Source organism: Canis lupus, chromosome 3 (genome assembly GCF_011100685.1).
Source record: "Canis lupus familiaris isolate Mischka breed German Shepherd chromosome 3, alternate assembly UU_Cfam_GSD_1.0, whole genome shotgun sequence".
Lineage (NCBI taxonomy): Eukaryota > Metazoa > Chordata > Mammalia > Carnivora > Canidae > Canis > Canis lupus.
This window is the reverse complement of record NC_049224.1, coordinates 15,604,557-15,630,117: the sequence shown is the minus strand read 5'-3', so window position 1 is coordinate 15,630,117 and position 25,561 is coordinate 15,604,557. Positions and strand designations below refer to the sequence as shown.

Genomic DNA, 25,561 nt, shown 5'->3' with positions numbered 1-25,561 from the left:
TCATTAGGGTAATCCAGTGATTGTTGTCTTTGTAAGAAGAGGAAATTTGGACACAGATATGTACCCAAGGAAGATAATGTGAAGACACAGAGAGAGGACAGCCATCTACAAGCCTGATACAGATCCTTCCCTCACAGCCTTCAGAAGGAACCAACCTTGCCCACATTGATCTCAGCCTTCTAGTTTCCAGAAGTATGGAAAAATAAATTTCTGTTCTGTAAGCTCCCCAAGGTGGAGTACTTGTTACGGCAACCGTGGCAAACTAATAGATGGTATATTGAAACAAATTCTCTTTCAGTGAAAAGGTATATATTAAGATTTTCCCACTACTCAGTCTATATTAATCAAAGCTTTACAGTTGTTCTAGGAACATCATCAACCATTCTAAGATAATAAATCAACCTAACGCATCTTCTACACTGCCCTAGCCATTGCACCAAGATCTAGAAGAAGGTGTACACCACACATCCTGGAAGGAAGAAGACAACTAATTATTAAACAATGCAGTTACTCTTTTAGACAAGATGTGATATAACAGATTACATCTGTTGTACAGATTTAGAAGCGAATATTGAATCCAAAATGTAGTGATTTCTCAGGAAGGCCTCAATTCTTCCTTTTCCAACCCTAGTCTTTGGCAGGCAGCCAGCAGAAGAGTCAACTGTAATAAGTGAAGTTGGTTTGTACTTCTTTTGTTGAAAACTGGGGGATGAGAGCCTAAGAAGCCCAAGTTCAATGCCAAAGTAGCTTATTTTGCCCTTAGCAGAATTCACAGCAGGGTTCCTAGCTAAAAGTGAGGTGGCAGGGCGGCAGCCCAACAGACTGATACACTGCACTCTTTTCTGAAGGTAGCCTTGTAGGTAAACCATACAGTTTCTTCAGGAGCTTCTTGTAATGTTTCTCTTCACTGGTGTAACCATGCTAATACTAATGCTTGTTTTAAGGATTTTACTGGGTCCTGGGGTAGATTCACTTCATGACAGTTCATCTTTCAACTGGTTGGGGTTATAATCACAGGAACTGCCCCTGCCTTCAAACCTAGCAATCTATAGATCTCATTTATATTTGTTTGGTTTCTTTAAATATGATAAGTAGGGAGGATTCTACTGTGATAAAATCAGGGTTTCGATATTTTCAAATGGCTTTTAAAATTGAAAAGTAAACATTCAGAAACATGAAAATGATTTGGGCTTATATTATACTCTAAATATGGGTTAACACCACTGAGGTATATAAACACACTAATTGTAATTGTAAATTACCATGTTGCACAGGAAAACAGACATATGGCAGGTGTCTTCACTCACTGAACTACACTACAGCTCTTTAACATTAATGGGCATCTGATATAAAAAAAAAACAACTAATTTTTAGCAATGTCTCTCTGACTGATATATCCCAATGTTCCTCCGTTTAGAGAACTGCCTTTCTTTTTAAAGAAACTACACATTTGACAAGAAATGAAAAGGTCAAATTTATTATTCCAAAATACTGCTTTATAATGAAAAGTTAACCATTTTAGAGATAAAAGAAGACTAGCAGAATGAATATTTTTAGGACCCCTAGATTTTGTAGCACCTTCCTTTAGACTTTTTTTTAAAAATATTTTTACTGTATAATATACATAGCAAAACAATTTTATAAAAATCACCAATATTTATATAGAGTTGTATATGTAACATACATTTTTCCTTAAAAATAAGAAGTATCATAAAGCTTAATAAACTCTTTTTGCCTCACTCAGTAATCTATTCTGACCTTTGCCAAAACTGTAGCTCTGTAACACAATTTTTACCAGATATGGTGTTCCTTTTTATGTACTTATCCCTTTGTTGAACATTGAGGTTGTTTCTAACATTTTGTTGTTTAAAAAAAATGCTGTCATGACCATCCTTATTGCTACATTTTTGCACACACGCGCAGTTATTTTCTTATAAAAATTCATTACAGTTGAAATGATTAGCCAAAGAAAACTTCACATTTTAAAAACTTCCCATATGAACTACCCAATAACCCTTCTTGAAGATTGCACTAATTCACATTCCCACAAAATGGAACAGCCAAATACTCGTTTCTGTTTTTTTTGGTCCATAAGCGCCACCATACTGTTTAAATTCTTATGGTTTCATAACAGTTGGTAGGTGAAGACCACCCTACCTCTCTTCTTCAAAATTTTATTTTCCTAAGTTTGATTCTTTCAGTTTACCATCACTTTGTCACATAATACTCTCATACTCCACTAGGATTTTATTGGAATGGCATTGTAGTGTTCACTTCCAAAACACTGTTTTACACTATTTTACACAATACAATTTCATGCCCTAAAAAATTCATCATGAATAGATTCTTCCAAGCAAACGAATATTGTTTAGTAAGCAGGACAATTTCTAGAAGAAAGCTATAAACAAAACTGGCTACACTGAAAAATAAATCCCATGACACAGTTTTAGTATAAGAAACAAAGACGCACGGTATGTATATTTCAAAACTGTGAAATTATAGGAAATATTTAGATACTATTTCAAGAGCAAGATAATGTTTTGGAACAAGGGAGCATATTCTAACATTTCAAGTTTTCTTAGACAACAGATAGGAAAGATTCTAGGAACAAGAGAAATTGTTCTTTATGATAGGAATTGATCAAAAGGTCAAGGAGTGATAAAAATTTAAGAACAATAAAGGTAATAATTAATACAACATTTGCTCTGAATGTGAAAGACTTTTATAAGAAGTGATTCAGGTCCTCTATTCTATACTGAGCTAGAAATATCCAGAAAATATAGATCCAACGAAAACCAGGAATTACCTGTTGGACCAGTTACTGTGTCAAGGCAAAACTCGTGAAAATAAGTGGCTGAATTTCTAAAGTTCTGAAACTACAGATGTACAAAAAATCATGTCTCCTCTGAGAATGTGATGAGAGCTATCATCACCATGTGTACACATATGTACAAACACACTACTTTGCCTGTACTCTAAAGTTCAGCATCATCCAAGAATACTAGCCTTGTCTCAAGGAAATGCGAGATAAAGGAAACATCTGATAAAGAATATTTCAGAATCATAGGAAGAGTGGTTGGAATTTGTATTTTCAATTGAGGTTAGGGGGAAATCTGGCAAATATGAAGACTCTGCACTGTTGTTTGACATTTGCCTTGATCACCTACTCCACTGAAATTGTTCTCACTAATGTTGCCACTGAGACTTTTGGTAGTGACATGGTATATCTTACTTGATTTTGTGTTACTTGATCTCTGTACATTTGACCCTGCTCAGCCCAGACACCCTACTATTGGTTTTCTCCCAACTTGAAGGGCAGTTCCTTTTCAGTTTTGGGGGATTTTATTATTGAGGTTTCTACTTATAATCTTAGATCTTTGAAAAAAAAAAAAAACAAAATTCTCTAAATATCAAAGCTGCCCCAAGGCCCAGCCTTTTCTTTCTTCATAGTCAAGAGGACCAGTGATGGAAAAATGATGTGAGGGCTGATCAATGACACAGAGTAGCATTTGCCTAGGCAGAGGTGTGGCAATGACACAGAGTAGTGTTTGCCTAGGCAGAGGTGTGGCAGCTGTGAGAATGATGCAGCTGGGCAGGTGCTGACGCAGACCCTGGAGTTGCCCCCTCAGATTGAAAGCCAGCCCATTACCATTTCTCCAAATATGCAAGGGCTGCGGAATTAGAGGAGCAGCCTGGGTCAGAGCTTCCTCACAGCTTTTAGGAGCTGTTGAATGTTGACATAACCACAACTGTTAATCTTGCCATTAAATACTACCTGGCCCTCGGGGGGAAACATCTCCCTTTTAACACTGTCCAGTAGGGTTGTCTGGGAAAAGGGAGAAATGGGACTGGTGCTATGTGACTTTTAGTGGGATAGTCCAAGAGTGAGTGATTAGTCACCTGTTACATTTAAAGCTAAGTGAAGTTTGTCTCCATTTTCACAAACCTATGTATATTGTCAGTGTTTTATCTTCAAACACTGACAAGAAGGAAAAATATGCATTGGAAGAAACCATAGAAAACTAGAGAAAAACAATTAATAAAAATACAAGCTAAAAGTTATCAGTTAGAAAATAAAAACAGCAGTAAATAAGATAAAAAAATTTTATAAAGACTTGTTCTTTGTAAATACCTATATATAAATTCTTATAAGAACTGGTTAAGAAAAGAATGTAGAGAAAGAAAAGACTGACAATATTAGTAATTAATAGAAGATATAAACTGAGATATAATATTTAGTGACAGAATTATAAAGCAATAAATATTATATGCAGGGGGTACCGCAGCAGAGGTACAGACACAGAAAAACTAATGATTTGTTTCGTAGATGACCAAAATTTACCAATGTAAAAGTAGAAAAAAACAATTCTGTGGATGAGCCTGGAAAGGCTATGTAAGATGAATCAAAAAAAAAAAAAAAACAAAAACAAAAACAAAAAGAAGATGAATCACCACACAAGCTACCAGGGAATGTTGACTCAGCCACTGTGGATATTCTCTAAGAAGCATATCTGAGTTCCAAAGGAAGTAAGGGAAATCCCCAGGTAATAAACCAAAAGGAGCCGAAAATCAGGGAAATAAACTAGAGCTGGGGCTGAGCTAGCACTGTGCAGCCTGCCAACCTCAGTAACTAAGGGATCCCAAGTGCCATGACTGTGGCAGGACGGGAGCTAAACCAGTGGGATCCCATAAGGTGGAGAGCAGACCTCTACCTGACACCGAGCACTCTAAGAGAGAAGAGAATTAGGAAAAAAAAATCATCTTTCAAGAAAGGGGGGAGACCAAGCAAACTCTGGGTTTTATGTACTCTTGCCCTATCCCAACCTCAAACCTTCCCCCAGAGGGTCACTATTATTCTGGAAACTGTGTGTATATTTGCATAAAGTTCTGCTTGTTTTTGACAAAAAATAGTATACTGAAAGACTCTTCTGTGACTTGAGTTTTTCATTCAATATCGTGTTTATAAGAAAAAAAAACCCCTATGTTTTCTGATAACCACAAGTAATAATAGACGCAATTCATTTCCGATTAATAAAAAAAGAGAGACGGAAACAAAACATCCGAAACCCATATGTCCTGTAATGTACCTTAAAACCAATGCTAGGTAAAAACAACGCAGTGAGAACTTCAACTTCCTTCCCCCAAATTTCCTGAACAACTCGCACCCCATCCCTTAGGTATCCTTGACTACTTCAGGCCGCGAATGAGCTGAACCTCGGGACCGTGTTGCCAGGTCAGCCCTCCCCGGCAGGGTGGGACCCCCAGTTTGAAAGCCTGGGGTGGCCCTGGGCGGTGGCTGGGGCGCAGAGAGTACATGGGCATAAAGTAGGGCTCTCGGGAGTGGGGGGAGCCGGCCTGCAGCCCCGAGGCCCGGGGCGGGGGGGGGGGGGGCGAGGTCGGTGTCTGGCCACCACCCACCCCGCTGGGTTAGAGAACCAGGCTCGCAGCACCCCTCCTGCGGCGGGGGCGGCCCTGCGCGCGTGGGCTCGGGCTCCCGCACGGCGGAAGAGTTTCTCGGCGCCGCCCGCACGCGCCTCTCGCCTCTCGCCTCTCGGGCTGGCCCGCCTCCGCTCCGTTCTGCACACGCCCAGAAGGTTCCTGGGCCTCCCGCCTGCCTCCCGGCACGGCCGGCTGCGGGGCCCGGGGCCTTTCCCTCTCCGGTCCCCGCGCAGCCGACGCGCCGGGAGCCGCCTGGGTGCTCAGCCAGACCTCGGTGCGGGGAGTCCGGCAGGCGCCGACGGCTCTCGAGGCCCCGGAGCGGGCCCGCGGCAGAGGCGACGGTGCAGGCGAGGGGCCGCGTGGCTGACCTCCGGGGCTCCCGCGGGTCCCCCACCCCGGCCCCTGCTTGCACGCCCTCCCTCCGTGGTACAAGGCTCCCTCCTGGGCTCTGCACTGCTAAGGCTCTGGGATCTCTGGGGCCCGTCTCCATCTCTCCCCCAAGGGAACCCAGGCATTTACTAACAGCTCCTGGGAACTCTGGGATCTCACCCCTTTCCTCCACAGATAATGGAGGAAGCAACCCCTTTGGGCTTGAGAAATATCTGCTGAACATCTATGATGCCAGGGATTGCTGGGACTACCCCTCACTTCATGAACTGTCCCCTCACTGCTATCACTGTGGTCACAAGCACTGCCAATAACCTTTCCTTTGCACATCTTCAGTTCCTGTGCCCTAAAAAACCTAAGCATCCCTACCTAAATTTCTTCTAAAGTCCCTCAGCTTACTGTCCGCTTCTATCCCACTCCCCCACCCCCCTTGCTTTTGCCAGATTGTAGTCGCTCAACCTACTATGTATTTCATCCCTCCCCCCCGCCCCCAGACAGGACTCAGAATGGGCCTGACCTGCCATTCCCCATTGACCATGCTTCCTTCCATGGTCCTACACCTGGCCCCTCTCCCATCAGAGACCCAGGATCTGAACATATTTGTCCCTCCATCATGTCCCCGGCTCAAGCATCCAGTCCTAGGCCTTAAGTGGAAAAAGGTGAGGGAGTGGGAGAAGATCCGACCTTAGGTTCAAGCTCCCGGGGGGGGGGGGGGGGGGGAGGGGGGGGGCCTGTGGGCCGTGGGGGAAGACAGTGATCTTGACTGGACAATCCCAGCCTCTTACCTCTTCACTTTCCGACTGAACCATGATGTGGCTTAGCCCTACCCACATATACTGAAATGTCTTCTTGAAGTCATTGCCGACCTTCCAGATGTCAAATCTGATGGCCTTTTAAAAATTCTAATCCTATTAAACTTCTCTGTAGTATCTGACAATGCTGACTACTCTTCTTGTTCCTTTTTAAATTTCTGGAAACACGCAAATCTGTATTTTAGCCTTGACTTCTAATATCCAGTTCTGTATTTCCCATTGCCCCAAATCAAATTCATTATTTGCATCCTAAACCTGCCTCTCTTCCAGGGCTCCCTGAGCTGGTTAATGGCATTTTTGACCTTTCTCATTTCTCCCTCCCTCTTTCTCTGCTTCCCTCCCTCCCTCCCTTCCTTCCCACCCTCCTCTACCACACTCTCCCCAACTCCCTGCACCCCATCTTACTCTGTACTCTGAGAATATCTCACTTCACACTAAAGATCCTGTGCTTTTCATGACAATTACACCTTTAGTCATGCTGGTCCCTCTGTCCGAAATGGTTTCCCTTTGCTTTTTGGTCTCATTCTCTCATTCATTCAGGATTCTGCTCAAACGTCATCTCATTAGAGAGGCCTTCTCTGACTATCTGATCTAAAACAGTATCCCTTGCCATTTTCTGTTCCTTTTATTCAGCTTTGTTTTGTGGTTATTAATAGGAATTAGCACCTAAAATATAATTATTTGTCTGTATGCTTATTGTATGTTTCTCTGCTGCTAAGAGAGCAGGGACTTTGTCCGGACTGCTGCATCTATGGTGCCTACCACTGGGCTTGGTTCACAGAAGATGTTCAGTAAACATTCCCCGAATAACCAGAGTAGGCTCTATTTCCAGCCACCTTTCAGGTGCAGTTTAGAAGTGACCTTATGGTGAGACCTACCTCCAGGCAGTTATTTCCTGCTTTTGTGCTGTTCCCCTTGTACTTGATATATGTTTTTATTATAACATTTATCAGTAATTATTTATTTTATGTCTCTCTTCCTCCATCTAGAGTGTGAAGTACTTAAGGGCATGTAGGTGCCACAAAGCCTGGCACATAATGGAACCCTGACTGATATAGTGTTCAATAAACATTTGCTGAATGAGTGAATGAATTCTCACCTTTACAATTGTGAAAGTACAGCAAGTTTAGTTCCAGCTTAACAAGAAACTTGACCCTGCCAGGAGCCTCTCCATTATTTTCCCCTGTACTCAAGCAAGGCAGCAGCTCTTACTAGATCAGGGTAGTAGTACCATGAGACTAAATTCAACACAACACTACAGGTACCAAGGTTATAGATGTGCCTCTGAAGCAACGGTAAAGGGAAAAAGAACTGGGAAGTCAAGCTGCCATGTGTACAGGCTGTGGGTGTGACTGCTGTCTCTGTCTCCACTGTGGCCCCGGCTAGAAAGAGTGCTAGCAGACAGCAAAGTCCTTGTCTGTCTGGTTCAATGCTAGATCCTCACCACCTGGAACTATATCTGGCACAGAGTACGAAGTTAATGACTATTTTTTAACGTCAAATAAATGAATCTGTGTGGCATTAATGGTGAGAAGGCTTCTGTATTTGCTTTCAGATAGGTTTCAAGGTGACAGTCTATGAAAAACAGTTTACAATATACAAAATTTCACTTAAGAATAATTTTGTTGAGATCTCCTCTTTCCAGGTATACTTTCATGCTATTTTTTTTTTCAAAACTACAAAGCAACCAGTGTCTCCCAAACAGAATGAAAGGTAGATCACAAAGAGAGAACAATTACACAAATTAAGGCCCACATATTGAAACCAGCCCATTTGCAAAGGAGAACCACAGAAAAAAGGTTTATTAATTGTCTAAAAACAATAGCTGAACAAACATATTTTTAGTGAATTGGAAAAAAGTGAATTCCACTGAATTTGAGGAAAGATTATATTAACTGAGTTAAAACAGTAGCTAAACACATTTACTAAATTAAAAAGTAAAGCTATATTAAATCGGTGGGTTTTAAAATTAACTTGGGTGCTCTCAATTAAGGCTCCCTCTATACTTGGTCAGATTCCACCTGCCAACCTGCCTATCTCCTGTTAGTGCACATGTGCTATCATAAATAAAAGCCCATATTCTTTTTTTTTAAGGTTTTATTTATTTATTCGTGAGAGACACACACACACACAGAGGCAGAGAGAAAGGGAGAAGCAGGCTCCATGCAGGGAGCCCGATGTGGGACTCAATCCCAGGACTCCAGGATCACGCCCTGGGCCGAAGGCAGGGCTAAACAGCTGAGCCACCCAGGGATCCCCAAAAGCCCATATTCTTAAGGGAAGTCTTGACATCTCCTTACAAGTATATTAAACATGCTATGGAAACGGGGTTATCAGGGAAAAAAAGCAGGAGCACAGTTGGTAGGAAGAGAATTGGATATCAGGAGAAGGCAGGTGATGGGAATGCCCAAGACAACCACCACTGCTGGGGCGGGGGCGCCTGAAAGACTAATCCATCACCTTCAGCAAATAGAGACCTCTTAGTAAGGGATTAGATTACAATGTAGGGAGCAGGCCAGTCTTATCCATAGAGAATTACAAAGTAAGGATAAGAAACACATGGTCCCAGGCTCTCATGTATTTAAAATCTAAACTGGGAAGAAGAAAAACTGTCAGGAGAACAGGACAGCTACACTTGCTCAATGAGAGGTTAACAGTTTTCTATTATTAGGATCTTTGGAATTCAGAGAAGTGAACTTTTAAGCAAAGATGCACACGGCATCAGGATTTGTAGTATTAGGCTCTCCGTAAGTATCCTCTATTCTAAGGCAGCAAAACCAGCTGCCAAGAAGCCATAATGGTAAGAAGCAGGAGAAAGTGAAGGCAAAGTTAATACACATTCTTGTAGGGCTTGCTTCAAGTGCCACCTCTTTGGAAACTTTTGCCCATACACTAGAGACCACAGTGCTCTTCCTTAGCCCTGAACTTATTGAATTTCCACTCAGATAAACTGGCTGCTTTACACACTTAGTTGGGGTTTCATGTCTTAATTCCCCCACCTAGGAGCTATGAAACCTCCTATGGACACTACAGACACCATTTATTTTGTACTCATGGGGCAAACAATGTGCTAAAACGTGAGCTACCCACAGTATTCTCAGTATGATATGTGCAAAAAACACACATAGATGTGAAGGAGATCTGGCTTTGACTCACACCATCCTGTTGATCAGTGATCTTACTGGCTAGGAAGGTGATCCTTGTTTTTTCATCTCTCCAAATGCATCTCTCCTAGTGCTGCTCATGCTCCAGACAGAAGAGAGGGCTTTGTTCAAAAATATATGAGAAATTTCATTTCTCTAGCAGAGGCTCCAAAACCAAACCAAAACAAACTTTTTGAAGGTAATTAAATCAACAGAGTAGACCAGAAGATCTAATAATAATGGATGAGTCAGGCAGAGAGGACAAGGCAGACTAGATGGTGCTAATTTCATAGTTTACCCCAACCTATAGGCATCCTAATAACATAGCACTGACCAGGCATCAGGGTGTGAAGGCACTGTCACCTGAAGGGCAGGCGTAGGTCCCCAAGAACCACATTAGTCAAGGAGCAAGACAAAAGGCAAAGGCAGGAGACAAGATCCATACACCAGGCACTGGGAGGTTTCTCTCTGGGTCTAGGAAGGTAAGCTGAGCATCCAGGAAAACTGTGGCAGCTGAGTATACATGCTTCCCACCTTCCAGTGAGAGAGTCAGCACCACCCTTTAAAACAGTTTAGTTCGCAGAAAACTACCTCAAAATACACTAAAATGATTAAACTGTTAATCCTCTGTGTGGATTTTTAAGTAGAAAACTAGAGACAAAGTGAGACATCAAAGATAAGTTAAGCAATTAAGAAAAAAGGGTACCTGAAGGTGAAGGACATAGAACACTGAAGTTGTAATAACATGGAAAAAGTTAACCAAACCAATGTGGTCTCTACAAAACAATCGCTTATTGCTCTATGAAGTAAATTCCCCAAAAAGCTAATAGCACCGTTCTGCATAGAAGAGAACAGAGGACAAGACAGGGTGAAAGGACAGCTACTGGTGAATTATAGTAAAGCCAGACGCTTTTGCTCTTCTAAATCATGTAGAGAAAAACTAGGATGTAATAGTGCCGCCAACATAGACTTTCTTTTCAGATTAAGATTATGAAGGATTTTTTGGTTGTTCTTTCTTTTTGTTGTTCTTTTTGTTATTTAAAAAAAATGACTCTGCTGTATATAACCGCTGCTTAGAAAAGGAAGCTCATGACACAACCACAGAGCCAGACTACAAAGAGATCTTGCATATATAGGAAAAAATCCTTCCATTATATTTTGTAGAGCTGCAGTATTGATGAACTATGAACTTCCTGTGCTATAAAATAATATTAAATATAAAAACTCTACAGCCTTCCCCAGAGGCCTCAAAGAATTTTAAGTGTCGGTATAAGGCAGGAAGAGCAATTGAGCTGAACAGGGCTGAGTTGAAAGGCACTCTGGTGATGAGTCAGGTATATTCACCGATAGTCGCAGACAGATAAAGTGTAAAGGTTCTTGTTATGTCAAGCAGGATTTAAACAAAGTTTTTAGCTGAGTTTGCCCTTGTTCCACAAGATAAGCTTTAAGGATGTTCTTGCACTGATTATTCTAGTCATTGTCTTCTACATTCAAATTTGTACTCTGCTTACACTTTAGAGCAGGAGATACACAACTTGTTTAATGAATTTTTTTCCATTATACTGCACAGTAAAAAAACACCTAACAGAAATGATAGCTTTGGACCAATGAAACCGATAATTCAGGAGGTGACATGACCTCGGAGAAGTAAATGAGAAATAGAAAAGAATTTCTGTTTACAGGAGATAACTCTTTTAGGTGGTGTGAGAATTATTACTTTGTTAAGGAGATTCCAAATCAGATGATCTTGGTGCCAATACCATCAGAAATCTGGGGCTTCTGTGAATTTCCCTGGAATCTCCTCAAGAAACTATGAGCTAAAGTAAGCCAAACAGAGACACTCATACCTTTTCTGGAAAAATGAACACTTACATTCAGTAACATGAAATGCAATAATGACCATGGAAAATTCCAAAGGTAGTATCAGACTCAAGATTTTAAGTTCCAATATAGTAACTTTATCTAAATATATAAATTAAAAACTCCTTTTGGCATCTTGTTATTTTATTTTTAAAAAGATTTATTTATTTATTTATTTATTTATTTATTTATTTATTTATTTGAGAGAGTGAGTAGGGAGAGGGATAGAGGGAGACAGAGATTATATATATATATATATATATATATATATATATATATATATATATTTTTTTTTTTTTTTTTTTTTTTTTTTTTTTTTTTGAGACAGAGAGAATCTTAAGCAGACTCTCTGCTGAGCAAGGAGTCTGATGTGGGGCTGGATCCTAGGGCTCTGAGACCATGACCTGAGCCAAAATCAAGAGTTGGCTACTTAGGGCAGCCCCAGTGGTTCAGTGGTTTAGTGCCGCCTTCAGCCCGGGGTGTGATCCTGGAGACCTGGGATCGAGTCCCACGTCGGGCTCCCTGCATGGGGCCTGCTTCTCCCTCTGCCTGTGTCTCTGCCTCTATCTTGCTCTCTGTGTCTCTCGTGAATAAATAAATAAAATCTTTAAAAAAAAAAAAAAAGAGTTGGCTACTTAACGACTGAGCCACCCAGGTGCCCCTCCTTTTAGCATTTTATTCTATTTTTTAAGATGTTATTTATTTATTTGAGAGAGAGAGTGAGAATGCACAAGAAGGGGTAAGGTCAGAGGGAGAAGCAGACTCCCTACTAGTGGAGAGCCTGATGTGGGGCTTGAATCCGAGACTCTGGGATCATGACCTGAGCAGAAGGCAGATTCTTTAACTGACTGAGCCACCCAGGTGCTCCAACCCATTTAGCATTTTAAAACTGACAAAGTCCTTGGTTTTACACAGTGAGGTAATAATTCAGGTTATTGAACTGAATCCTCTTCAAAGTCAACTCACTAGGATTCCAAAGGTCCTAAAGAGAACGAACTAGGCTATCAGCCTCTTTTCTGAGCAAAAGATTCATGCCCAAATCCATATTAATTTGTTTAGAGTCACTGCAGCTTTCAGTAGCTGTTCTCCATCCTATGTGTGTGCAGATAATATCAGCCAAATGATGGTTTCACTTTCTGAAAGCCTCAGAACTCCAGGAAACAATTATGTCAAAGCAGTGATGAATGGAGAGATGAAAGCAAGATTTCAATCATCATTATGTATTTAATGAAAACTTAACTATATTTTTGAATGTTCAACTGTACATTCACATGGTTCTAGAAGTACAAAAAGGTAAAAGTGAGAATGCACAGCATTTATTTTTAATTTTTATTTTGTTGCCAATCATAGCATCATTTCCAAGTGTTAACTTGGTTAACTTCCAGCTAGAATTTTATATTTTGCTTACATAGAATTTCTTATAATAATTTAAATTCAAGAAAGACATTTGTGGGTTTCTTTTTATGATTGACAGAAATGTAGATGAAACATAAGGAAGAAACCAATGAATTTAAAGAAGTTTCTCATAAGGATATGTTCTAGGGCAGGTGTCATTTTGAAAGGAAGACAATATATTAAAGGACCGATAGTCTTTCAGTAGAGTGTGACAGAACAAGACATTAGCAGGAAGAATGAAAGGGAAAGGCCTAGTGTGGAATTTTAGTAGATTTAGGACAATGAAGAAATGTGGTCAAATACTGAAGAACAGGCAAATTGAGGATAAATACTGTATTTCTGTAGAAGATGCACTGGGAGGCTCTAAGAGTTAATCCTGTAATGAGACATGACTAGAATCAGGACTTAGTCTAGAAAACACAAAGACAGAAGCAGGAGAGAAATGGCAGAAAGTTTTAAATTCTCAAATTTTGAAAAGCAATGAGCAATTTCTCTAAAACTGTAGTACTTGATTTGCTGGATAAAATAATTTCTAATAATAATAACTATAGGAAGTCCTTGCTTTGCACTGTATAAATGATTATAAAAATGACAGTACAAGTTGAAACCATGCAAAGTGATCATGATAATCAATAGGAAAAACTATGGTTGTTTCATGACCTTTAAATTTTTTTTTGGTCAAAACATGAAAAATCCTCCTACTGCCAGTGAAAAATGAGTAGGGGAACGAAAAAATGGTAAAACCAATTATATTTAGTACACTGTAATGTAGAACATTAGAAACATTGAGAATTAAAATGCTTTCTTTCTTTGTAAAAAACCTACTAAAGTAGTTTGAATAGTGCTTGACTTCCCTTCATACAACTTATGATACAGTTCAAAGCAAATCTTTTCTCTGCCTTGGCTAATTTTCATGCTCCTAAGTTTGATTCAGCTTCCAACATTTTATCCTTCGCACTTCCAATGTCGTGAAATATCTCTGAGAGTTCATGTGAAGTGTTTTTTGCTAGCGTCACTTCCTCCGGGACATCTTCATCTTTTTCGTCACCAGCACTTTACAATTTTACTTTCAGCATTCCATTTATTTGCTGCACTTTCATCTTTGCTGGCCAAGTCTCTCTTCTGATCATCCATTTTTGTAAGATGTAAGATAGCGCTATCTATACATGAACTGAATAACAGATATGCAGTGATCAATCAGTGAAAGATTTTGAAAGAAATGATGTGATCGACTGCTGATCACGATGTGCATCTGTTATTCACATGGGGATTCATACTTAGTGCAGTTATTCACAATTAATATATTGTGATAACTGAAATTTGAACCTTGTTTTTTGGGGGGTTTGGAGTTATTAACCAAACTATGGTAACTGAAACTTGGGTATTTGGGACCATACAAAGTGAAGACAAGACTGTCTATATTTACTGAGTCCTAACTATATGCCAGGTACTATTTTAACAGTCCTATATGGATTATTTCACTTAATTCTGACCATTACCCAATACAATGGTACTAGTATTATCCCCATTTTATAGGCAGAGTGATTGTAGATCTTCCTCTGGCCATGTTATAGAATTAATTCTCTTACATATTTGGGAGAATACAAGCTACTCACAATCATGATAAACCCACAGCTTTTCCTCATAAATGGTGACTTACTACCATTACAGAGTTTGAAATGACAGCATACTCATTCAATTGAAACATGTATCTGAAGTGAAAAGTCAGAGTCTCATACTAGCATGGAAGGAAGGTGGATACTTTCAGAAGATGCACTAACTCTTAGATAGCAGTGGGGGTACCAGTCAATAAAAATGGATGTTGATGAACTAAGAGTTACTCTTGGGTCCTGAAGGAGCTCACCGTATGTCCTTAACTCTCCTCCCCCCATCTATTTCAATGATCATCCTCTTTTTAGTAACAAAGAGAATCTTTGCAACAAACAGAAGACTTTTTGCTAGAGTTCCTTGAGGGGCAAGAATCGTATCTAGCAATCTTTATACTGTTAGAGTCTAGACTAGTGTGTCTAGTACATATTAAGTGCTCAATAAATCTTCGTAGAATTAAGGAACAAATATTTATAGTTTCTTGCCTCAAAAGAACCAAGAATAACTCAAATTTATGGAAAGACATGAGGTTAAGCTCTAATTTTAGGGGAAACAGATTAATTAAAATTATTAGTTGACTAACTGGTAAAAATAACTAAATTTGGGTTTTCTGAAATATAAGCTTTACCACCTGTGTTGATCTGATATGTTTGATAATATTGATATTATTGATATTGAAGAAACGCAAACCAAGTAACTCTGAGAGACTGTTCTTTCATTACATCAGTGCTAAAGAAGTCTACACTACAAAGATTATGGAAGACTATACTTTTCACTATAAAATTCAAGCCACAAGTAGTTTTTTTATTATTTCCCAACTATTGGTTATATATAATCACTTGTATATGTGGCCTTAAATCAACAATCTCTTTTTAAAAGCTTAATCACTTTCCCACTGGAAACTCAGCAGGAAGGGTGTGGCTTCTCTGCCACAAAATTAAAAGGGAAATAAGACCCTAAATTTCTTTGAAGGCAATTTATTAAAAGTAAATAAAAGTTAAAATCTGAAATCCTTCATATTGCTTTTGAAAAATACCTGAAACATTTGCTAAAAAGAAAAGAATCTCTAAGCCAACACTGATTTCAGATGGTTATCAGAAATGTTTAATTTAGGGTCTCTTAACAAAAGTCTCATTTATAGAGATCATTGCTACACAAAGTTTAAAATCATGTTTCTGTTTCTTTGCCCAGAATTTCAACAAGTAACTTATATAGTATTTTGGAAATCAAGAAATTATGTAATACAATTGAATTCTGTCAAGGATTATGCCATGAGATTATTCAAAACGTCTGTAAACTAGCTGGTGTAAGATTTCCTTATTTTGTGGTGTAATATATTGACTACTTGGGGTTAGATACGACCTAAGGGGATATTAACAAACATAATGGACAGAAATACCGTACCAATTCTCAAGGAATATTTAGATATCTACAGGTAAACCAATTCCAATACCTAAAAATTGAACTCATTGATCAAATAAAACTACCTCTCAAAATTTATCACTAAATAGAACTATATTTATCATCAAGTAGAACTAAAAAGGACTATATTCTTAAAGATATAATGAAACAAAGACTTCAAAAAATACCATCCTTGTTTTTCAAGCACTGATAACCAACTGAGAGAGCATCTTGGGATTTTATGAACAGGAAATACTTGGCCTGTTCATGATACCTAATGTTCACTTTGAATTTTCATCTTAGTACCAAAGAATATTTATTTTAGATGTTCCGAATCACTTTTAAAAAGCAATACAGTTTTTCTGAAGGGTTGTATTTTTGGGGTAATTTCACCAGCGGACAGCAGATGTTTTATTGGTGACTTGCTGTCTGAATCTGACAAGACAGAACAGAGACCTTGTGGCTGGAGGGAAGCACATATCACACAGTCGAAGAGGAGTGAGGGCAGTGGACCTAGGCAAACCACACAGGTCAGGCAGGGGCAGGCAGAGAGTGTGGGTTGGGGGAGATGTGATGCCACGGGCTGCCAGACAGTCTCCAGGTGGGGGAGGAAGCCAGGGAGACACAGGAGACACAAACTGTAAGAAAAGTCATACACAGAGACTAAACCAGATGAGAGACAGAGAGTCAGAGGTCAATATACAGACACAGAGAGAACCATCAAGAGCAGTGACCCAGACTGAACTGACAGAGGGAAGGAGAAATAGAGGACAAGTGAAGCACAGACAACCGTGGGAAGGGAGATCAATACTTAATATATAGTAAAAAGGATGAACATATCTGTCTTAGGTCCCCAAATTACTTTTCCAACAATTAGGGACACAACACTAGGAATCATGAGACACTGCTATAGGGACAGTGAAAGTAATAGCTCTTGCAAATGAACTCATAAGATTTTCAAGTACAAATACAAATTCATATTATTTGGTTATTTACCCCATTGCATTCCAAAAATAATTAATTTTTTTTTTTTATCTTTAAAGGGAAGAGTTAGCTTAGTAAAAGGAGAGTTGCCACCTTTACTGCCAAATTCTTCGAAGGATTTTTCACAAATTGGTTCAGAAAGCTGTAAAAAACATGGTGGCTATTTTTAATTTTTTTTTTTTTAAAGTGAGATTTCTGAAGTGAAACTAGTTATATTCCCTGTGATTACTGGAAAACTGAAAGAATCAAATGGGAGGAAAATATTGAATCTGATTAAGTATATTATAATCAGGGCAAATATTGGTGATCTATATAAATATATATTTAGGAGGATTATTTTAAATGATTCTTTAATCAGTTATTTCCCCAGAGTCCCTGATTCTAGCTAATTATAATGAATGATTCACTAAAAACACACGAATTTCTGGTGGTCAACTTTTAGAATACTCATCCCTTAGGTTAACTAATAATTATAAGGTAGCATAGAACAATGAATAGGGAAACTAACTGATGAATAACAGCTACAAGGCCAATTCTACAGTAATGAACAAAACTGCCTGAAAAGTGCTATTTAGTTAATGAAAGCATCACTTAAAGGATTAGACTATATAACCTTTGAATGGAAAGAGGAATGCTGTAGTTCTCGAGCAGTACACATAGTGAAAAAATGGTACAGTACTATATATGCTAATACACCTTGAAATTTAAGATCTGTTTACAAAGGCAAAGTATTGATTTTCAATTACCTAATTAATTTGAGCTGTGTCTAAAAACATATTAGACAGCTCAACTTGTCTACACATTCTGAATGACACATCTAGAAGCAATTACTGTTGATTTTTCATTGCTATCTTTAGAAGCAAGTGATTATTCACTAACAAAGAAGAGATATAACTCCTTGGTGTCATTTCCTCAAGATATATTTTCAGCAATAAATTGAAGTAAATATTTAGCAAATATTCAGTATGTTCAGTCAGTGTAAATAGTTAATCTGCACTGTTAAAGCAAAGTACAATCAGGGTTGTGTTAGCAGGTTTTCTACAATTCAAATTCACCTAAAAATTACCAATTTTCCACTTTCTCTTCTGGTGGGGAACGGGGGTTGGCATTTGGTACATGTTATCAACAGCCCCCTTCTTCTACATCCAAACCAAGATGAGGTCATCTAAATATCCTAAGTTTTCAAGCTTAATTCTTAACCCTTAAAAGACATGTACTATGGTTCCCCTTTTTCCTTTTTCTTTTCTTCTTCCTTTTTTTTTTTTTTTTTTTTTAACATTTATGTTGTTATCTTTCCAATTTTGAGGTGCCCAGATTTACATCAAGTGTTTTAGGTAAAGTGAAATATTAGAGAAAAGCCTGTCTCAAGCTGTGACAAGGACAAGGAAAAGTGAGAGGGATACAAGTTCTGGCAGGAAATAAGTTGACAGGCATCACACCTCTAGACTACACAGATTTAGTGAATCCAGGTTCAGGGATTTCCTTCATGGTAGATGGCAAAATGAAGCTGTGAGGAGTCCGAGGCTTCCATCCTGTGTGCCTGGTGCAAAGTGGTCACAGTATGACACAGTATGTCAAAATACTGATCCCCTCACCCTTCGGGTCAGCCAGGGGTGGCTCTGTCCCTTTACCTCTAGACATGAGCAACCCTGCCTGTGAACTCCAGGGCACCATATAAATGTTATACTTTTCTATAAGTTTTCTATAGGGAAGAGTGGAACACCTTAGTAACTTGTTTATACTTATGCTTTATGGTTACCATAAATCTTAGAGGACTCGTAAAAATGGATCTGACTACAAGGTGAGGTTTTCAAGGACCCAGAACAAGGGAGTGCTGGAGGGAATAGGGGCACAGGTTTCAGAGCTCAGTAGGTAGCCTGGAGTTGAGGAAAGATCTCTAAGGCCAGATAGGCAAATACGGTCTTCATCAGTGGGAGGTGGTAAGAGATCAGGACTAGAAAAAATGTCCCAGAAATGTCATCTTCTCAGGGTGGCCTTCCGTGTCCTCCTCTCTAAAAAGGCAAATCCCTTCTCCCGCTCCCCGGCCCCATCTCCACGTTTCAGGTCCTGCTTTATATCTCTCCTACCAACTCCCACAATCTAACATACTATAAACTTTCCTTGTTTACCTTGTTTATTATTTGTCTCCCCTACTAGAATGTAAGCTCCACAAAGAACCTGTATCTGGTGTAATTCATCACTACATCCCTGGCACCTGGAACAATGTCTAGTCCACAGTAAATACTTGTTGCATCAGCACACACCCAGAGAGGCATGGAAGGAGCACATTCGGAGGACCGTAAAAAGTATATGACACTTAGCAGTAGCCCTTATCCAAACTTAGCCTGTTAGAAAAAGCTGGCAAAGGGCAGCCTGTCGGCCATATGCCAACCAAAGTAAGCCATGTCCAGACCTTTAAGAAGTCAGAAGGTATCAGGGCTCTGTAACTTTCTCTGTTTTCAAACATTTATGTTTTGCTTTCGTCTCACCCTGGGGGACTGCCCCCTCATACACAGCCACAAATTATACTAGCTATTTTTGAGGGGGAGCACATTTGGAACATTTGTAATTTCATCCTTACTGCCATCCCGTGTCTTTTAGCTCTAGTGTGTCCATACTTCTATGTCCTACTTCACATTTTTCTTCCTACTATTAGTTTTCCTTTTGCCTTATTCACTGTAGTTTCTTTCTGTGATGTCGGTTTCTGTGTAATATTTTGTAACCCTTATCCATGTCACAGAAAACACAGGAAAATATGAACGGGTAAGTTATTTGTTGCTTAAAAATTGAGACAGGGAAACGGAAAAGGCAGTATGCCTTGCAAATGCTTTTTCATTCCCATATGATTAAAATAATAGTTTTAAAACAAATGGTAGCCTTAAATTCTAAAATGGTTCGTGAGAATATAGAGGAGTACCACATTAGGTTTTTGCAGTGCTTTCTTTCTGAGGAATTCAAAATAGCCCCCCAGAATCTACAAAAATTGTCCTCATAACACTTCTACAAGAAGAGTGAGGCAGATGTTTGTTATTGCCATTTTATAACAAACACACAAACAACCAAAATGTGGGCTATACCAAAACATAGGTCCTACTAACCTATTATATCATTCTTTGAATAACAATGTTTTTAACTGGCTGATCTTTACCGGTAGGAAACACCATCAATAGAATGAAGCAGGGTAAACAGTCCCTGCATTCAAGATCCCTCAAATACCCACCATTCACCGTATGTTAAGATAACTAAAAAAAAGTCAGAGTTTACTTGAAGTATAGGGTACAACACTGCCAACTCCTCAGTGTGGAGCTGTCAAGTATTACATCTGCTTTTAAAAGAAAAATAAAAACAACATGACTGCCCTGATAATAATTATCAGTGATATTTTAAATATAATTTTAAAAATTTATTGTACCCGTTTTTAAAAATATATATTCATAGATAAATAACACTGATAAAATGAAGCTATTATAAGCAACACATAATTTTTTAATAAAGGGAAACATATTTAGTAATGAAGGAAAAATACAGCATTAAATGTATATGTATTTTTATAGGCAATTTCCCTGCTATAACCATGAGACTTTAGTCAAACAATAAAAGCATATTATAAATTATGAAAAAGTTTATAAATTAGAAAGCTAGAAAAAAAAGGCTTCACTAAATTGAACATAGAGTCTGGATATCCATTACTAACTTGTGCTCAGAGAATTACAGATATTTCAAAGGCACTTCACCAAGCTTTGGTTTTTTCTACTTGAACTTCCTGCCATCACATAACTGCCATCGCCTCAATTAAGTAGGTCATAGAACAGTTTCCTCCTCTCGTCCTTAATTGATTTCCCCCTCTAGCTCCTCTAGATTTCTGGTAATGTTTTCATTATCTCAGTTGCTTTTCATTCCAGTTTGTCATTTTCTCCCTTTGCCTTAGCCTCCACATCCAATATCCTGGCCGTCAGGGAGTGTCGATTCTTCCCGACTCCTATTTCTCATCGCTTCCCTTTCCTCTCTGTTCCCACTGCCACCAGTCCAGTTTATGCCCACAACCCCATACACTTGCTTCATTGTCAGACAGCCTGCTGGTTCTGCCTCTAGCTTCTTGCTCCTCTCTTTTACCCATCTATTAAATTAATCTTCTTCAAAATCTCATTTTGATCATGTCATACTTCTTATTTAGCATTTTTTAAGAAGTGAGGAATCATTGATTTTGATTGAAAACTGTTCAGTTTTTATAAGTTGGCATGGAAAATGCTGGAGGTGCTGGCCCCAATTCTTTTCTCATTTGATGCAATCTAATGATGCCAGTTTCAAAGGGAGGAACCTACCACTAGCAGAGATCGAGGTAACAGTCCCCTACCCCCCTGCCCATTTGTTGTTGTTGTTGGAAAGGAGATAGTCATAAGAAGCTACTACTGTTCACTGCTATGTCCCCAACTTCTAGAATAGTACCTGGAACATCATAAGTGATCAATAAATATATGAGAAATAAATGGATATATGCTGGGGAGTGTATATGAAATCTTTTTATTTAAGCCAATTTGTTGGACTAGAAGGTTACACGGAGTAGCAAATTCTGTCCTAGGAAAAACTTGGTCAGTGAAGAGCTGCAGAGTGAGAAGACTTAGTGATCAAATGATATAGTGATCAAACGTGATAATGAAGAAACTTAATATCTTGTCTCTGATATGGTATACAGCAAAGTCTAATGAGACAGTCAGGGAACTAGGCTAGGGATGAATCATCTTCAATGAACTTTTTTTAGCCTTTTTACAAAGTTGCTCTTAAATCCTAAGGTATCAGAGCAGAGATGAGCCTTATAAGACTTTAGCATCAAAATTAAGTTAAGATGGTTTCTACTTAGGCTTGAGTGAGCACCAAAGCTGAAGTTTAAATCTGCCATATTGATTATTTACTGCTGTGGAATAAATAGCCCCCAAACAGGCAGCTTAAAACAATATATATTTAGCACTTGCAGGTTCTCTGGGTTAGAAATCTGAGTGTGGCTTATCTGAGTAACTGGCTTAGTGTCTCACCATAATCAAGGTGTTGGCTGGGGTTGCAGTTATCTCAAGGCTGATCTGGGAGAGGATCCTCTTCCAAGGTCAAGCATGGGGCTGTGGACAGGTCTCAAGTACTCACTGACTCTTGGCTAGAGACACCAATTCCTTGCCATGGGGGCACAGAGCTGCACAGAGCACCTCACACAGAGCTGGCTTCCATCAGAGGGAGCAAGTGAGAGGACGAGAAAGAGCCAGAGGTCTGCCAACACTCATTGGTCTTACCATGTTCCCTGTTATCCATAAGCAGCAGGCTTCACAAAGTAACTTTCTGAAGTAACTTTCTGAAGACTCAGTTTGATGTCTGCTTAGGTGACAACACCCTGTGGGGCTGAGACAATGTACTCCAGGATGTGTACGTACCCTAAATCAGCATTTAATACATGTGGTATTTCTCCCAGGTCTGGGAATGAAGGGATGGAAATGGGACTGGCTTCTCTTCTGACTACCCTCAGCGACCTACTAACAAAACTGTTGCTTCCCATTCCTATGACTTTAGACTCTGTTGATCTAAAGGTCTTAGTTCCATAGGGAAGAAGGCTTCTATTAAGTGACACAACAATGATTCCATTGAACTGGAAGGTGAGACTGTGGTCTTGCCATTTTGGGCTCCTTATACCACTGAATTAAAAAGGAATGGAAGAGTGTTAGTATATTGGCTGGCATGATGAATCTTGATAACTAAGGGATAATTGAGCTGCTACTACACAATGGGGATAAAGAGGAGTGTGTCTGCAATGCAGGAAATCATCGAGGACACCTGTTAGTACCTCCTGTGATTAATGTCAATAGCAAACTACAACCATCTAACTCAGGCAGGATAGTTAACGGCCCAGCTGCTGCAGGTGTGACGGTATGGGTCAGCCAACCAGGCGAGAACTACAACTAGTTGAGGTGGTTGTTAAGAACAAGGGGAATACAGAATGAAGGTAGTTATAAATATCAGCCAGAAGTACATGGCCAGTTACAAAAATGAGCAATGTAATAGCTATGGGTATTTCTTCCTTATTTTGATTTGAGTACATATATTAAACATTTTTGTTTTCCTCTCTTATTTCCTTATCATTTCATATAAGATATGTCAAAAGTAATTAGCTTTATCTCTCAGTATTTAAATTACAGATATAAATGGTGAGAAGAATGGACATCGGCCAAAGACAATAAAAGGGTTTCATATCCTTTTCTGAGGAAAGGGTTGGTGTGTTTTCATTTGTACATAGGATAGTTGTATCACATGAGGTAGAAGCATGACTTCATTAATGTTTCTCTTTGTAGATTGTTTGGTTTAAGGAGATCTATAAAACTGCCAAGTTGACAAGTGGTGAACTGTAGAGGCTCTATAATGTGTCCATTTGGCTAAGTTGAACCATATTTCCCAGAATTTGTTTTCAAATTATGTGTTTCTATTAGGATGATACATAAAAGAAATTTCTGTGGGACATTTGGAGGGCTAAAGTAAAGCAGTAGCTATTTCTAGCTTATGCATCTTGTTGTTTATCTGCTAGCTCACCTGGTGGCACAAGGCAGTGGCCAGGACTGCACCTGTACTACCTTGCCCTGAATCCCCTTCATCATTTCTGACTCCCAGGCCAGATGCGCATGTAGTTAGCTCCATGACAAAGGACACTGGCTTCTACAGACTTCCACACCACCAAGGTCAGAAGCAAAAATAACTGACATGAGTTTAAGACCATCTTCACATGCTCCAGTTCATGTTTCTGGGGTCTAATTCATTTTTGCTCTCTATCACTTAACATCCATCTTCCCTTAACAAACGTCTGCTCTATAGTTCCAAGCTCCAGCACAGGAGGCAAAGTCAACATTCTTACAGAGCCTGCTTAACCAGCTCTGATCAAATCCTAGGTCAAATCCTTTACTATATATAGTCAATCCTCTTATTTATGGATTCCATATTTGTGAATTCACCTACTTACTAATATTTATTTGTAAACTCCCAAATCAATATGCAGGGTGCTTTTTTGTGGTCATTTATAGATATGCACATGTGCAGAGTAGTGAAAAATCTGAGTTGCCTAGCATGCATTCCTAACTAGGGTCAAATAAGGCCATGTTTTACCTTCTTGTTTCAGTTCTCACACTGTAAATAAGTGTTCTTATTGACATTTAGTGCCATGTTTTTTTTTTGTGTGTGTGTGAGATTTCACTATTTGAAACACCTCCCAAGTACAGTGCTGACATATTAGGGCTTAGCGTACCTAAGCCCTAAGCACTAGTGTTCCTAAGAAGACTGATATGTTTTTTTTTTTTTTAATAATTTTCTTTGTATAAGTCTTGAGCTTTTCTTGTTATTTTTTTTATTTAAAGATTTTATTTATTTATTCATAGACACACACAGAGAGAGAGGCAGAGACACAGGCAGAGGGAGAAGCAGACTCCATGCAGGGAGCCCGACATGGGACTCTGATCCCGGGTCCCCAGGATCACACCCCAGGCCGCAGGCGGTGCCAAACCGCTGCGCCACCGGGGCTGCCTGAAGACTGTTATGCCTTATGGAGAAAATGAATGGGGGCACCTGGATGGCTCAGTTGGTTAAACATCTGCCTTCTGCTAAGGTCATGATCTCAGGGCCCTGAGATCGGGTCCCATGTCGAGCTCTCTGCTTAGCAGGAAGCCTGCTTCTCCATCTCCCTCTGCCACTCCCACTGCTTGTGCTCTCTCTCATCAAATAAATAAATAAATAAATAATTTTTTTTTTTTTTTTTTTTTTTTTTTTTTTTTTTTTAAAAAGGGACGCCTGGGTGGCTCAGTGGTTGAGCATCTGCTTTTGGCTCAGGTTGTGATCCTGGGATCCTGGGATTCTGGGATGCAGTCCTGCATCAGGCTTTTTGCAAGGAGCCTGCTTCTCCTTCTGCCTATGTCTCTACCTCTCTCTCTCTCTGTGTCTCTGATGAATAAATAAATAAAATCTTAAAAATAAAAAAAAAAAGGAAATGAATGTGTTATACAAGCTTCATTCAGGCATGAGTTATAGTGTTGTTGGCTGTGAGTTCAATGTTACCGAATCAACAACATATATTAAATAAGGTGTCTTTAAGTAGAGACATTCATAAAGCAAGGTTATATACTGGTTGGTTGATGAAAATGTGACCAGAAGCTTGAAGCAACCTAACCTTGTATTCAGTATTCACCAATTCAGCATTGTCAGTGACTTTATAGAACATTACTGCTAATAAAGAGAATCAATTATGTAACATACCTATAATATTCTATATGTATATGTAATTATTATATATAATATATAACATATATAATGTATAATTATATTATACATACACATATACGTATATATATAATAGCATATATATTACCTGTTTCTTATACACAATATATATATGCATATATATAGTAGCATATACATATATGCATATATATATATATACAGTATACATATTATAGTGTGTGTATGTGTGTGTATATATATATACATACATATATATGGTTGGTTGAACCCTGACCA

General features: G+C 39.0%; 1 protein-coding gene across 11 annotated transcripts in view; it reads right to left on the bottom strand.

Moving 5' to 3' along the window:
- FAM172A (family with sequence similarity 172 member A) overlaps nt 1–25,561 on the bottom strand; it is a 425,633-nt gene that overhangs the window by 121,766 nt on the left and 278,306 nt on the right. The window lies entirely within an intron of this gene.